The sequence below is a fragment of the Rana temporaria genome, unplaced genomic scaffold, assembly GCF_905171775.1.
Source record: "Rana temporaria unplaced genomic scaffold, aRanTem1.1, whole genome shotgun sequence".
NCBI lineage: Eukaryota > Metazoa > Chordata > Amphibia > Anura > Ranidae > Rana > Rana temporaria.
In genome coordinates this window covers 35,001-50,851 of record NW_024404570.1, presented here as the reverse complement: position 1 = coordinate 50,851, position 15,851 = coordinate 35,001, and positions in this window count along the sequence as shown.

Genomic DNA, 15,851 nt, shown 5'->3' with positions numbered 1-15,851 from the left:
AATAAAGTAAGTAAGCAAAAGTCAGCACTGGAGAGCTTGCTGCCATTTGTGCACAGCCAGGTGTGGCCTGATGTGACTGGTGAGCAGTTGGAGGCCAAATGGGGACTTGAGAGGTTCATTCAGGAAGGAACGCATCAAGGTCTTGGACTCCCCGAGGTCACAAACTGGAGCAGGGCAGGCAGATGTCACCAGGTTGTGGTACTATAGCAGCCTGAACTCTGGTACACCACATGGAAGTAAGGGAGTCACTTTCTTGTTTTCTTCAAGGCCTTCCTTGGTGGCTTCCCTGCAGCCTGCTCTTTGACCTTCTCTGCAGCCTTCTCAGCAGCCTTCCTCTTCTGCCTGGCTGGAGGTGGTGCCACAGGGGTAGTACTCATGCCAGGAGGAGGAGTAGACGAAGGTGGTGGAGGATGAGTAGACAAAGGTGGTGGAGGAGGAGGTGGAGGAGGAGGAGGTGGAGCAGTAGAAGGAGGAGGAGTAGTAGAAGGAGGTGGAGCATTAGAAGGAGGAGGAGTAGTAGAAGGAGCAGTAGAAGGAGGAGGAGCAGTAGAAGGAGGAGGAGTAGTAGAAGGAGGTGGAGCCTTAGAAGGAGGAGGAGCAGTAGAAGGAGGAGGAGTAGTAGAAGGAGGTGGAGAAGTAGAAGGAGGAGGAGCAGTAGAAGGAGCAGTAGAAGGAGGAGGAGTAGTAGAAGGAGCAGTAGAATGAGGAGGAGTAGTAGAAGGAGCAGTAGAAGGAGGAGGAGTAGTAGAAGGAGCAGTAGAAGGAGGTGGAGCAGTAGAAGGAGGAGGAGCAGTAGAAGGAGCTGGAGCAGGAGTAGTAGAAGAAGAAGAGGAAGAAGAATGTTCAGAAGGAGCAGGAGAAGAAGAGGAAGAAGAATGTTCAGAAGGAGCAGGAGAAGAAGAGGAAGAAGAATGTTGAGATGGAGCAGGAGAAGAAGAGGAAGAAGAATGTTCAGAAGGAGCAGGAGAAGAAGAGGAAGAAGAATGTTGAGATGGAGCAGGAGAAGAAGAAGGTGGGGGAGGTTGAGAAGGCGCATGAGAAGAAGAAGGTGGAGGAGGTTGGGAGTTATCTGGTGTGTGAGGATGGGGATGGCGGCAAATGACAGTGTCCTCCGTGAGAAGACCCCTCACCCCCTGATTTGCGAGGGTGATGAGGAGTCCCTCAAAGAGGAGGCGCTGGTCCACTCTCATGTCTGCCATTTTAGCCAAAACCACAGTCACAAATCCCTCCTGAGCAGTGGGAGGCTGTTGAAGGGTTGCATGGGCGTCCCGAATGAGGGCTAGTGAGGCGTCACGCACCCTCGTATCCCTCACCTGCCTTCTCGGACGCAGGCGAAGAGGAGGCACCTGACATCTGGTACTTCGCCCAGCCACCTCGTCCAACCCACTTGGGCCTGCCACCTCATCCAACCCACTTGGGCCTGCCACCACGTTCAAGCCACTTGGGCCTGCAGCCTCCTCCAAGCCACTCACCCTGCCCTCCTCCTGCCTGGCATTTTCCCGATCCTCCTGCTGGCGGGTCTCGTCCTGTGTATGGAAAAAAAGTACAGTTTTAATTTTTTTTTTTTTAAATAAGACTCATTTTTCAGCTCCTGACTGTTGCATATTTTTTAGTCACTACTTAGCTAAGCCAATCATTGTGACCCATGTTTTATGGTGAATCACACAAAAATAATTCCTGGCCAATTCTGACAAATGATCTGTATAACACTTTTATCTCTACCTTTTTTTTACCTTTAACATCTTAATTTACATCTCTTTAACAACATTTAAACACCACACATTTGCACATTGAAAGTACTATATACCTGGCTCCAGCTGGGCAAATCCGGATCTTCATCCAGGATGGAAGGCTGCTGAGAGGGTTCATCTGCAGAGGGAGCAGCAGGTTGGCTGGAGGGAAGGCTGGAGGGAAGGCTGGACCTTCTGTTCCTTCTGGGGGCAAGGCTAGAAAGTGACTCCCTTACCTCCAGGTGTTCATCCAGGAAGCACAGTTTGCTATAGTACCACAACTTGGGTACATATACCCGCCCTGCTCCAGCTCCAGACCTCATCGAAGCCAAGACCTTGTTGCGTGCCTTCCTGTAGGTGCCTCTCAAGGTCCCAATTTTGACCTCCAACTGGTCAGTCGTCACATCAAACCCCACCTGTCTCCGCACAAGTGGGAGCAGGCTCTCCAGTGCTGTTTTCCGCAAGTCTTTGTTGCGGGAGATGGGGTCTTTGGTGGCCCACAGAACTGGAAGTTCTCTCCACCGGTCTATAAAGATGTCCAAAAATTCTGGTCTATTGAACAGGTTCATCTTTTCCTGTCCAAAACCAAGGAGAAATAAATAATGTCAATACACAGTCTATAAAGTTAATTACTCTTTCTCACCAGCTAGCCCTTAAAGGGTCACTAATGGATAAATCTTTTTTTGATGAAATGACTGTTTACAGTGTCTAGAGACATACAAGTGCATACATATAATGTGCCTCTAGTTTCACTTTTGCTTTTAAACTGATTTAATGTTTCTGTGAAGTAAAGAGACACACAGAACAAAAACAAACAAATCCAGGGCATATTTTAATTAAAAAAATTATTAGCATTGTTTCTGTGGATTTTTAGACACACAGCTTAGACCACAGTGAGAAGCTCCCATGATAAATTTTAGAGGGAGCCAGAGAACCAGGAAGTGAGGATTTATGCAAAGGATATGCCACTGCTGTCCCAAGTTCGAAGCATACCTACACGCTTGTCGTTCAAACGTCTTTCTTACGCAACCCGGTCGTATGGACGCTACGTGTGTTCGAGCCTTATATACACTATGCACACGACATCTGCCCATGCTTAAAAAATTAGATGTTTCCCCCCGCCCCTTATCTTCCGTCGCGAAAACGACATGGAGGAATTGGCAGCAGATCATGTTGGGTCAGTTCGTAGGAAACAGATGACCAGTTGTGTTGAACTAATAAGCCAGATCTCCTCCTCATTTGTGTATGAAACGTTAGAGAAAAGCACTCCGATCTAGTTTGGTCAAGACATAAAAGCGACCATTTGCATCATGTTTAAAACGACATTTTTTCTAAAGACATCCTGAGAACCGAGATTGGCCACACAACAGTAGTTGGATCAAAATGCATAAGCAAAGCGTTGGTTACGTACGACGGCACTATAGCGGACCATTACCTTCAATTTTAGAACTAGCTATGTTTTAGTTTATGAACATAATATGTAGCCCACAAAATCATTCAATCAAGAATAACGGGCCAAATCCACAGCCAGCGGCGCCAAATAAGTTTTTTAAAACTTATGTCATTTAAGTTACGGCGCCCTAAGTTGGTGTCGTAATTGTCGTATCCACAGCGCATTTGCGCACAAAATTGCGCCTGCCGTAACCTAAATTCGGAGGCGTAAGGCGGGGTTATGGCAAGTAGGAAGGAAGTGGGCGTGCTTCATTGTAATGAGCCGTGACCCCATGCAAATGAAGGTCCGGCCGTACTGCGCATGCGCGCAGGAATCTGCTGCTCACTGCGCATGTGCAGAACTTTGCTTGGCGCAATCAGTGAGATAGGTAAAAGGCCAAGTGTACTTAGTTTGAGGAACGCCCTGTGCTTAACTAGCTCCAGTCAAACACACTTCATTTGCAAAAGTATTTCCCTGTGTTCCCTTCCATGAGCAATTTGCTTCTGCTCTTAGTTTGTCAGTGTTTGTTGGTAAGTTGTGTGTGATAGAGAAGTGTTGGAGGAGTAGTAGATAGTAGTTGTTGTTTGTTTGTGATAAGTGTAATTTTTGTTTGATTGTTTCTGCTAATTTTTTTGTTTTGTTTTTTTCTGCTTGGATTTTGTGTTTGGTTTTTGTGTGTTTGTATTTGACTTTGTAGTAGCTGTCTGCTTGTGTGTGTATTTTTGTGTATTTGTTTGGTGTGTATTTTTGTGTGTTTGTCCTGTGAGTTTTCTTGTTGCTGTGTGGTGTTTGTGAAGCAGGAAGCTGAATTTTTCCCATGTTGAAAAGCAAATCCTTGCCAGGTATATCATCCAATATGGAAGATATTTACATGGGCCTGATAGCCGGAACACCTCCCCGGCCCAAAGGAAGAGGATATATGCAAAAATAACAGATCACATAAATGCGGCGGGGGGAGGGGAGACGAGGACCCCCGCTGGCATTAAGAAAAAGATCAATGATCTGAGGAGCGTGGTCCGCAATAAGGTGGCCAAGCTCACTGTGCATAGGAGGGCCACTGGAGGAGGGGGACCATGCCCCATCCGGCTGACTGAGGAGGAATGGGCAGTGGCCCGGTGTTTCGAGCCAGAGCAGGTGGTGGGCCTGCCTGGTTATCAGTCTGATGTTCCTGTGAGGCCAGGTAAGCTTTTTGTTTTTCTATTTGGTGATTAGCATGTGTGGGTGGGGGAAGGGAACATGTGCCAAGTGTGTGGATCCTCAAACCTGTGATTGTTTGGTGTCTTCCACAGATGACCAGGAGATTGCTGGGCCATTAGGCCAGGCTGCTGCACCACCCCAAAGACAGGAGGCTGTTGAGGAGTCCCCAGGGGAGGGGAGTGGCCAAACCTCCCCTCATGAGGAGGCTGAGGGGGAGGAGGATGAGGGGGAGGAGGATGAGGGGGAGGAGGAAGAAGATCTCCAGATTGGCCGGGAAATCATTATTGCCACAGATCTCATGACATTTGACGATACCCTTGAGGCTAGCCTTGAGGCTCCCCTTGAGGCTACCCCAGAGGCTACCCTTGAGGCTACCCCAGAGGCTCCCCCAGAGGCTACCCCAGAGGCTCCCCCAGAGGCTACCCCAGAGGCTCCCCCAGAGGCTACCCCAGAGGCTACCCCAGAGGCTACCCCAGAGGCTGGCACCAGTCAGGCCACCATCAGGGGTAGCCCCTCCCACTCCTCCCACAACATGCCGCAACCCACAAGGGTCACTCTATCCCCTCCTACCTGGCCACAAGCCTCAGGGGCAGGCAGGATGGCGACCCAGGAGACCAGGGGGGGGTCTGAGCATCTGCCTGCCAGTCTGCTGAGGGACAATGCCCAGCAGACCCGCAGTCTGGGTGACATCAAAAAAACTATGGCCAAGATGGAGCACAGCCTGGATGTAATGAGGGAGTCACTCAGTGATGTGGCCACCAATTCATTGGGTGTCATCACCTGTTTGTGGTCCCTGCATACCGCCACAACAGGCGTGGGCCAGGAGGTGACTGCCCTCACCCGGGCTGTGCAGGACAACACCCGGGCTGTGCAGGACAACACACGGGCTGGCCAGGCCAATACGGCTGCCATCACTGACTGCCTGAACAGGATAGCAGTGGCCTTGGAGGGCAGGCCAGCCGGAGGTCAGACACCAGGGGAGGCTCCTCCCTCCCCTGCTCCCCCCCCCATGAAGATACTCCCTCCCCTGCTCCCCCCAATGAAGATACTCCCTCCCCTGCTCCCCCCCCTGTGCCAGGGTGCCAGGTGCCCGTGGCCGTGCCCGTGCCCCTGCCCGTGGGCAGCCCAGACGGAGAACTCGCCGCCGGACTTAAATAGCAGGGGTACTTTTTTTTTTTTTTTTGGTTTTATAATTTTGTTTATTATACTGTACTTATGATTTGGTTTATGTGTGTGAATGATGTGTGAATGTGGGGGGGTGGCATTCCTGACAAAATAAGGGTGTCACCCTCAGTTTTGGTGGAGAAGGGATCCCCAGGACCAGGGATAAGTCATCCTAGGTTCCTGAATGGTGTATGAATGCACAGTGACATAATTGGAGCCGTGGCGGGGCGTTACTTCTCCCAAGTACCAAAGGGGGGGGGGGGGGACTTGGATCTAATCCAATTCGATGTGCATGTGATGTGTCTGTGCTAGGGACCACAGTGGTGTGCATTCATGCATTCTCATTGTGACATAAATCATGTGCGTTTCCAGAGACAAAAACATTCTCAATGTGTCATTAATCATGTGCGTTTACTGTGCAAAGCAACATTCTCATTGTCACATAATTCATGTGCGTTTGCAGTGAAAACAAATAATATCATTGTCACATAATTCATGTGCGTTTGCAGTGAAAACAAATAATATCATTGTGACATGATTTATGGCCATTTACTGAGAAAAGATGCCTTCTGCGAGGCATCTCCTGGCTACTGTGCCCTCAGTAGACCGGGTAGAGTGGGCTAGGGGGGGATTGCCTGGGTGGGGGGTCAGGTCAGCACGTAAGTTAATCTCCAGTCCCCTTCTCATTGCAAAGTTGTGAAGAATGCAACAAGCCCCTATTATTTGGCACACAAAGTCTGGGGAATACAGCAGTGTACCCCCAGTCTTGTCCAGGCATCTGAAGCGGGACTTCAGCAGCCCAAATGTACGCTCCACTACTGCCCGGGTGCGAATATGAGCCTTGTTGTAGCGTTGCTCTCCTGGGGTTTGGGGGTTCCTGAAGGGGGTCATCATGTGAGGTCCCAGGGCATATCCAGAGTCACCTGGAAGGGAAAAGACAGGAGGATATTAGTCATGCATGTGCCCCTTGTGATGTCTGCATCATGGGGGGGGACAGTCATACCTGACACCCATGTCACTCACCAACCAGCCAGCTGTCTCCATACACGTTCTGCTCCAATTCACGTGATATGTTGGTCTGCCTGAAGATGTAGCTGTCATGGCACGAACCCGGAAATTTGGCACAGACATGCCAGATGAGGCCATGGGCATCTACGATTACCTGCACATTGATGGAATGCCAGTTTTTGCGATTCCTGAACAGGTGCTCTGTATCATGGGGGGGCTGTAGTGCCACATGGGTACAGTCAATGGCCCCGATGGTCCGTGGGAATCGGGCAATCTGATAAAAGTCGGCCATGCTCTTCATTCGCTGGTCCTCCTGGGTGGGCTTTTCAAATTGACTGCCCATGCGTCTCAGTATTGCAGGGACAACCTGGTGCACACACCTGCTCATCGAGGACTGTACCATCCCAGCCAGACCTCCACATGTTCTTTGAAAAGACCCAGTGGCCAGAAAATGCAGGGTGGCCATAACTTTAATGTGAGCTGGCAGGGCATGGGATCGTTGGGTTGGGGTGTTCAGATCATCCTGCAGGATCCTGGTTAAGTCCAGGATGGCTTCCTGGTTAAATCTGAAGTTGCCAATGACCTCAGACGCAGTCATGCCAAAGAGATCTTGGTGTGGGCGGTATACCCTCTCCTGTGCCCTCCTCCTCCTCCTCTGTGCCCTCCTCCTTCTCTGCGCCTGTAAAGTTGCGAGTGCCGTTATAATCATTGATGGCCCGGGCATTTTGGCAGTCACAATGAAGTCCAGCAAAGAAGTGTTGGCAGCTCTTCCTAAATGGTGTTGCTTCAGCAGACCTTTACAGGGCTGGTGTAAAATTAGGGCTGCTTTTATAAAGTCTAATTTTGCTCCAGAAAACTAACAGGTGCGTACAGGGCGTTATCTACGGCGCACAGGGCGTAATCTACGGCGCACACACTTAATTTTGAGGATCTGAAAGTGTGGGGGTGCTCTCGCGCCTACCTAATAAAACTTGAGATGAGAAATATAATGGTGTAGTGAAATGAGTGATAATGCTGCTCAATCTAATGGTGTATAAATATAAATAAAAATACAGTGAAGTGATGAAAGATAAAGTGACGAGCGCAATATTATAACTGTGTATCCAATGTGTTGGTCAGTGAATCAAACTGATAATTAACTAAAAATGAAACACAGTGCCAAAAACATAAATAATGAATGAATAACCTAGCCAGCATGTGGCCAGTGAAAAAACATGCACAAACAACTGCGAAATGTCAGCTGACAAAATAAAACTCAATAAGTCCTGAGGAAATATGCTAGTGATAAAGCCTTTGAGTATCATGTGCATGAATAAACAAACAAAATTCAATGTGATTAAAAAAGTTCCATAAAGCAAAAGCTCTCCAAAGATAGTGATGTGGTGTTTTCAAGGATCTTCTAATGTGGATCTTCCAATAATATGTGCTCACAAAGCGCTTACCTTCCCAAAGAAGTAATCAAGCCTTGATTATATGGATGTCCATAAGAGGTGCTGTTGGATCTGCAACTGGCTATGGGTGTCCAAGACTTCCTGTATAATCCTGTGTTTGTAAGCTCCAGACTTCTAGTGGGCAACGATGGTGCTCAGCATGGAGAAATAAAAGAAATAGCTTCCCATAGTGTAGTAAACAAGGGCTGGTTTATTTGTAAAAAACGCTACATTTGCATTTTCAAAAGCAAGATAAAAACGAAAGGAAAAAACAGCTGATCACAGCTTCCTGGTATGTTGTTATAGTAAGCCCGTCCCTTACATGTTACGCCACGTCACGTGGCTTCATCAGAGGTGACGGATTGGTTGTTGGGCTTGTCTTTTATAAGAGACAGCAGGAAATAGTTTGATCGCCATTTTGCCAGAGAAAGTGTCTCTGTACTGGCAGCGGCCATCTTAACGGTGGGCTTGCATCAATATGACCGTGTCAATGAGTCCAGAGCGCTGTGGGTTCCCAGGGGCCATCTTATTGTAGCCCCAAACTGGACAGCAAGTAATTGGCTCATACAAGCCTGGAAATAAACAGCGATGTAAATGATCTGGAGCTGACAATGGTCAGAATATAGCGATGGAACTATCTGCTGTGAGAGCCACATACATGTTGTCATGAGTGGTTAATGAATATTAAAACAATACATCATAATATATAATCGATCAAAGTGAATGAACTCTATATATAAATAAAACCACGTGATATAACTGTATAATATCGACTAATAAATACATAATAGAAAAATATACATACATTCATAAGGTATATAATTAAAAAAATGGATGAGGGATAAAAATATATTTAAAATTGCAATATGCATAGAATATAAAAATATATTAAAAATTACTTAAGAAACAATTTAGATCAAATTCTACATTCATACCATCAGGTACCATAGTCTGTAAGCTGTGTATCCATCTAGATTCTTTCTGGCTGATGGACCTTACCATGTGTGCCCCTCTCCAAGGTTTTTTATATTTTTCTATGCCCCAAAAAGTAAGGTGTTTGGGGTCTTTATTGTGAAAAAGTGCAAAGTGCTTACTGACATTATGTTTCGGAAAACCATTAAAAATGTTTTGAATATGTTCTTTTATCCTAACCATGAGTGGTCTTTTTGTTCGGCCTACGTACTGTAAATTGCAAGTACACTGTAGTACATAGACCACTCCTTCTGTATGACAACTAATAAAATCATTGATAATACATTTTTGGCCAGTTTTAGTACATATGAAGTCTTCCCTTTTCTTTTGTGGTTTTTTGGAGTGTCTACATGCATAGCAATATTTGCATGGTACAAACCCTTTACTTGTGAAAAAGGTGTAACCACTTTTTGGTGGAGGTACTACCACATTTTTGACAATCAGGTCTCTCAAAGTCGGAGCTCTTTTATAAACTATATTTGGTCTATCCGGTAATATAGTTTGTAGGTTTCTGTCACTTCTCAGAATGTGCCAGTGTTTCTTTATTAGTTTTTCCACTTCTCGGTGCTGGATGTTGTAATCTAAAACAATGAATGGAGCCTCATTTTTGTGTTTTTTCATTTTTGGTCCTTGTAGTAGGGTATTTCTATCCGTTTTGGATACCTTCTCAATCTGTTTTTGAATGAAATTATCTGTGTAACCCTTTTCCTTAAATCTGTTTCCAATAAATGTGGCTTGTTTTTCATAGTCCTCTTGGTGTGTGCAGTTTCTCTTTAATCTTGTTAGTTGTCCCTTAGGTATGTTGAAAAGCCATGATTTATGGTGACAGCTTTTTACGGATAAATAGCTGTTGGTGTCAATATTTTTGAAATGTGTTTTTGTCACCAATTTGTTGTCTACAATCGAGATGTCCAAATCTAGAAAGTTAACCATAGTATCACTGATGTTCCACGTGAGTGTGATATTTTTATCATTTTGGTTCAATTTAGACAAAAACTTTTCTAGTGCTGGCTGGGTTCCATTCCACACTATGAGTATATCATCAATATACCTTTTGTACAGTGTTAGTTCCATTGGTATATCAGTGTATATTGATCCTTCCTCCCACTGTGCCATAAAGGCATTGGCCACACTTGGGGCAAATTTAGCTCCCATCGCAATGCCTGTTGTCTGCCTATAATACGTCTGGTCATGCCAGAAGTAATTGTGTTTCAGGCAGAAATCTATGCATTTTATCAAGAACTTTCTTTGTTTGCATATTAGAGTGGTGAATTCTCTCAAAAGCCATTTTGTGGCACTGGTTGCCTGGTGGTGTTGTACTATGGTGTAGAGCGACGAAACGTCTGCCGTAGCTATAAACGTCCTGCCTTTCAACACTGGAGTATCTTCTAATAGTTGTAATACATGCTTGGTGTCTTTTAAATATGCATTAGTTTGTTGTACTGCGGGTTGTATGAATCCATCGAGGTATTCTCCCATGCTTGATGTCAATGATTCGATACCATTGACTATGGGTCTTCCCGGAGGGTTTGCCTTGTCCTTATGTATTTTGGGAACCGTATATATGATGGGGATTCTGCACATTTCTGGAATCAGATATTGGGATTCTTTTTTATTTAGTATTTCTTTCTTGATCCCTAAATGTATTAGTTTTTCTAGTTCTTTCTTATATTGGTTTGTAGGGTTACTCAGTAATTTAGTATATGTATCCTTGTCTTGTAGTTGTCTATTTAATTCCGTCTGGTATTGTGTCTTCGATTGTACAACTACTCCACCGCCTTTGTCGGCAGGTCTGATTACGATATCAGATCTTTTTGTTAATGATTGGATACCATTCTTTATATGAATGGGATTAGAGGCTTTTTTCACTTCTAGTGTATCCAGGTCCTGTAACACTAATTTTTTGAATACATTAATAAAATGATTATCATGTACTTGTGGATTGAATACCGAGTTATTCCGTAGATTACTGTGTTGTACTGTATTTACCGGATTGGGTTTCTTGGTTTGTGTGTTTATAGGATTGCTCATCATGTACTTTTTGATATTTATTTTGCGAATATATTTTTGGATTCCTATAAACGTTTCAAATTTGTTGAGACTTCTCGCTGGAGCGTGTTTCAGGCCATTGTCTAGTACTGCTATTTCATCTGTGGAGAGGGGGAGTCCACTGATGTTGAAAATGCCATCCCCTATTCTTCGCTTTTTCTTTTCCTTTTGGCTTCTCTTTCCCGCTCTGCATCCCCTCGTCTTTCGGGTGGTGTTCTTGGCCTGTATTCCGGGGTTCGTTTTTTGGGGGTCCTGGGTGGTTCCTGGTACCTCCTTCTGGGTGACCGATATTGGTCTCTGTAATCCCTTCTGGGGGTGTGGTCTCTCCTCTCTCTGTCTAAAAAAGATCTTTGTGTTGGTTGGTCATACTGGTTTTGATAATAGTAGGGTTGTGGTTCCTGATGGTATCTAATAGGTTCAAATCTATTATAGAGAGGTATGGGACTTCTTTCTGGTCTTCTATATTGTTCATAGTGTTGATATTGTCCCCTATTGTCTCCATAGTCTCTTTCTGAATTTTTTCTATTGTGATACGGTTTCTTGTAGAATTTCTTAAAAGGTTTCTTCTTAAAATTTCTTGGTGTCTGGTATCCCTGTGTACCATTTCCTCTGGGGTTTTGTTGGGGTCTCTGTTGGCCCATATAGTGTCCTTGGTTAGATGAGAGGGTGGTTTGAGGTGGTTCCTGGATTCTAACCTCTCTTTCTGGGGTAGAGTAAGTGGATGGAGGCTGGGGTTTTTCCACTTTAGTCTGCCACTTGAACACTTGGTCCATTTTGTAGTCTGAAATATCACGTTGGTATTTTTTCATTTTCCTTTGTTGCGTTTCTAGATCTTTAGTTACCAAGTCCTTGTTTAGTTGGGAAGCTAATGTATTAAATTATGTTGATTCTTTATATGGTTCTAGTTTGACTTTAATTTCTTTAATCCATTTGTCTATGATTCTTGCCTTCTTTTGCTTCCGTTTGAGCAGAAAATGTAATCCTTCCAAACTTTTGTTATTAAAGAACTGAAACCACTCCTCCATGGATTCTTTGTCTAAAAGACCATCATTGGGGGGAATATCCCACCTAAGCCTTCTAGGGACAATACGTTCTTCAATATATCTGTCGAACGTGTTAATGTCCCACCAAAGATTAACCTTCTTTTCTAGATGGTGTCCTAGTTTTCTAACCAGACTATCTAAGTCTGTATCTTTGGATTTATGATCTTTATTAAAGATGTCATCTAAGTTTACATTCCTGTGGTCCATAAAGGTAAACACATCCATAGTGGCTGCAAAAGCTAGTGGGTATGAGTGAATATGAAAGTGTGGGGGTGCTCTCGCGCCTACCTAATAAAACTTGAGATGAGAAATATAATAGTGTAGTGAAATGAGTGATAATGCTGCTCAATCTTATGGTGTATAAATATAAATAAAAATACAGTGAAGTGATGAAAGATAAAGTGACGAGCGCAATATTATAACTGTGTATCCAATGTGTTGGTCAGTGAATCAAACTGATAATTCCATATAATCAAGGCTTGATTACTTCTTTGGGAAGGTAAGCGCTTTGTGAGCACATATTATTGGAAGATCCACATTAGAAGATCCTTGAAAACACCACATCACTATCTTTGGAGAGCTTTTGCTTTATGGAACTTTTTTAATCACATTGAATTTTGTTTGTTTATTCATGCACATGATACTCAAAGGCTTTATCACTAGCATATTTCCTCAGGACTTATTGAGTTTTATTTTGTCTGCTGACATTTCGCAGTTGTTTGTGCATGTTTTTTCACTGGCCACATGCTGGCTAGGTTATTCATTCATTATTTATGTTTTTGGCACTGTGTTTCATTTTTAGTTAATTATCAGTTTGATTCACTGACCAACACATTGGATACACAGTTATAATACATAATATTGCGCTCGTCACTTTAATTTTGAGGATCGCCCTATCTCCCTCATTTGCATCTTTGCCTATCAAATAAAGCGGCGTGACTAGCGTAATTTGCGTCAGAGGATGCGCCGGAGTAATTATTTTAGGTAGGACGGAAAAACCGGATTTTTCGTTTTGAGGATCGGGCGCAAAGATACGCGCGGAGTAAAATTAGAAATCTCGAGTTAAGTCGGCGCATCTGCTTTGTGGATTTGCCCCAACATGTAAAATGTAGTTACATACCGGTGTTTGACCCGATCGTTATCTCTGCCGTCTTCCACAAACTGTGAACGCCCCTTTTACTCACGTGGTAGCCCTTTATACACGCGCATGTGTGACTTTACGCACGTCTCCCCGCCCCTGACGTTCGTGGTGTAGTCTTTTCCCCACCTCTTTTCATTCTTTTTTTTGGTTGGGAGCACATGTTAGGGAATATGGCAGCAATACAGGAGCCAGGCCAGGCAGGACGAGGGATCCACAGAAGAATCCGTTTTAAGGCCACCAACATGACCTTTGAAGAAATGGTGGAGATGGTCCTCATCTTCAAAGCAGAGGACTATGATGGGAGGCATGGGCCATACAAGTACCCGAACAAGGTCAAGGCCCAAATAATGGAGAAGGTGAGGAGGAGTCTCCATCGCAAATTTGGGGTGAAAAGATCTAAGGAACAGATCAGAAAAAGGTGGTCGGACCTCAAAAAGCGGGAGCCGGAACAAATGAAGAGGATCAGGAGAGTGATTAGAAGAAGTAAGTTTTTTATATATTTATTATTATTTGTTCCGCGCCATGTGTTTTTAATTTCAGGTTGTACTGTATTATGTTTTTCTGCCCAAGAATTTGTCGTCAAAGTGGACGTACATTCGGAACGACAACTCATACGACAAAATATTGTGCATAAAATCATGAAAATTATGACATTTCAAAAAAATTGGGGTGAGATCAAAATAGAAATTTATGTAGATGTGCTATTAAAAACATTCAATTATTGTTAAATTAAAATATATACAGTAAAAGGAGAGTCTGCTCAGCAGTCGGTGACACATGTGGACTCATTTGCATAATTGTTGTCCCCTTTAATAACCCATTTTGGGGTTCACACAGAGGTGAGGTGATCCAGTGTATACTTGGTTGGCTTACATGTTTAAAAGTAGACCAAAGGTACAAGATTTGTCATGATCTTTGTGAATGCCTACAATCCTGTGTTTTGCCCTGAGGGGTTTTTCGAAACATCAATAGTCCCAGAAATTGTATAAAGTGAATCATATTCCTCTTTCAGGCCTATAAGCTCTTAAAATCCAGTTTCCATTTTCTTCATTCACGTAGGGCGTCATGAAGCTTCCACACGGGAGCAAGAAGTCATCACGCAAGCCACACCCCCCGAGGGATGGTGATGATGCGCAGCCTGCCACCACATCAGGTAAAGTAACATATAACTAACCCAGCTTCAGGTAATGTAGATGTAGGCCTGCCTAATTTTAATAAATGGTTTTGTCCCACATTTCAGGAGCAGGTGGTGGCTTGGACTTGGACAGGCATACTGTCCAGATGGTGATCTTTGAAATCTGGGCCTGCAGAGAAGAGGTGGAGGAGATACATCTGGCCAACAAAAAAATAAAAGAAAGAACAAGGAGGGTGGAAAATACATTAAAAAATTTAATAGATGTTTTGGGGAGAGTCTGAATGTTAAGAAAAAAGGTTGTGAAACAAAAAAAAACAGATTTTTTAGTATTTAATATTAATAAAAAACAAACAAAAAAAAAAAGATTTGAAAAAAAAATAACAAAACCAGATTGGAAGGTTTATTTAATAAAAAAAAAAAAAATAACAAAACCAGATTTGAAGGTTTATTTAATAATAAAAAAACAAAAACAAAACCAGATTGGAAGGTTTATTTAATAAAAAAAAACAAAAAAATAACAAAACCAGATTTGAAGGTTTATTTAATCAAAAAAAATAAAAATAAAATAACAAAATAAAATAAAATAACAAAACCAGATTGGAAGGTTTATTTAATAATAATAAAAAAAAATAACAAAACCAGATTGGAAGGTTTATTTAATAATAATAAAAAAAAAAATAACAAAACCAGATTTGAAGGTTTATTTAATAAAAAAAAAAAAAAATAACAAAACCAGATTGGAAGGTTTATTTAATAAAAACAAAACAAAAAAATAACAAAACCAGATTTGAAGGTTTATTTAATCAAAAAAAAAAAAAAATAACAAAACCAGATTTGAAGGATTAATCAAAATATTATAAAACCAAAAAACAAATTATTTTATATTGTATGATAACAAAGACAAAACAAAAAATAAAAAAATGATTATTGGATATTGTATGATAAAAAAGACCAAAAAAAATAAAAAAATGATTATTGGATATTGTATGATAAAAAAGACCAAAAAAAAAAAATGATTATTGGATATTGTATGATAAAAAAGACCAAAAAAATGTAAAAAAATTATTATTGGATATTGTATGATAAAAAAGACCACAAAAATGTAAAAAATGATTATTGGATATTGTATGATAAAAAAGACCAAAAAAATTTAAAAAATGATTATTGGATATTGTATGATAAAAAAGACCAAAAAAATGTAAAAAATTATTATTGGATATTGTATGATAAAAAAGACCAAAAAAATGTAAAAAATTATTATTGGATATTGTATGATAAAAAAGACCAAAAAAATGTAAAAAATGATTATTGGATATTGTATGATAAAAAAGACCAAAAAAATGTAAAAAATGATTATTGGATATTGTATGAAAAAAAATTAAAAAAAACAATAAAAAAAAAATATTTTTGTGGGTATTTGTTAAACCCAAAAACAAAAAAATAAAAAAATAAATAGCTTTTGAACCTGAAAAAAGTGTGTGGTGTTTTTCATAAAATACTTCAAATTTTCTATGTGTTTGGTTTGGGGGTCACCTGGGAAATGTTTGCTA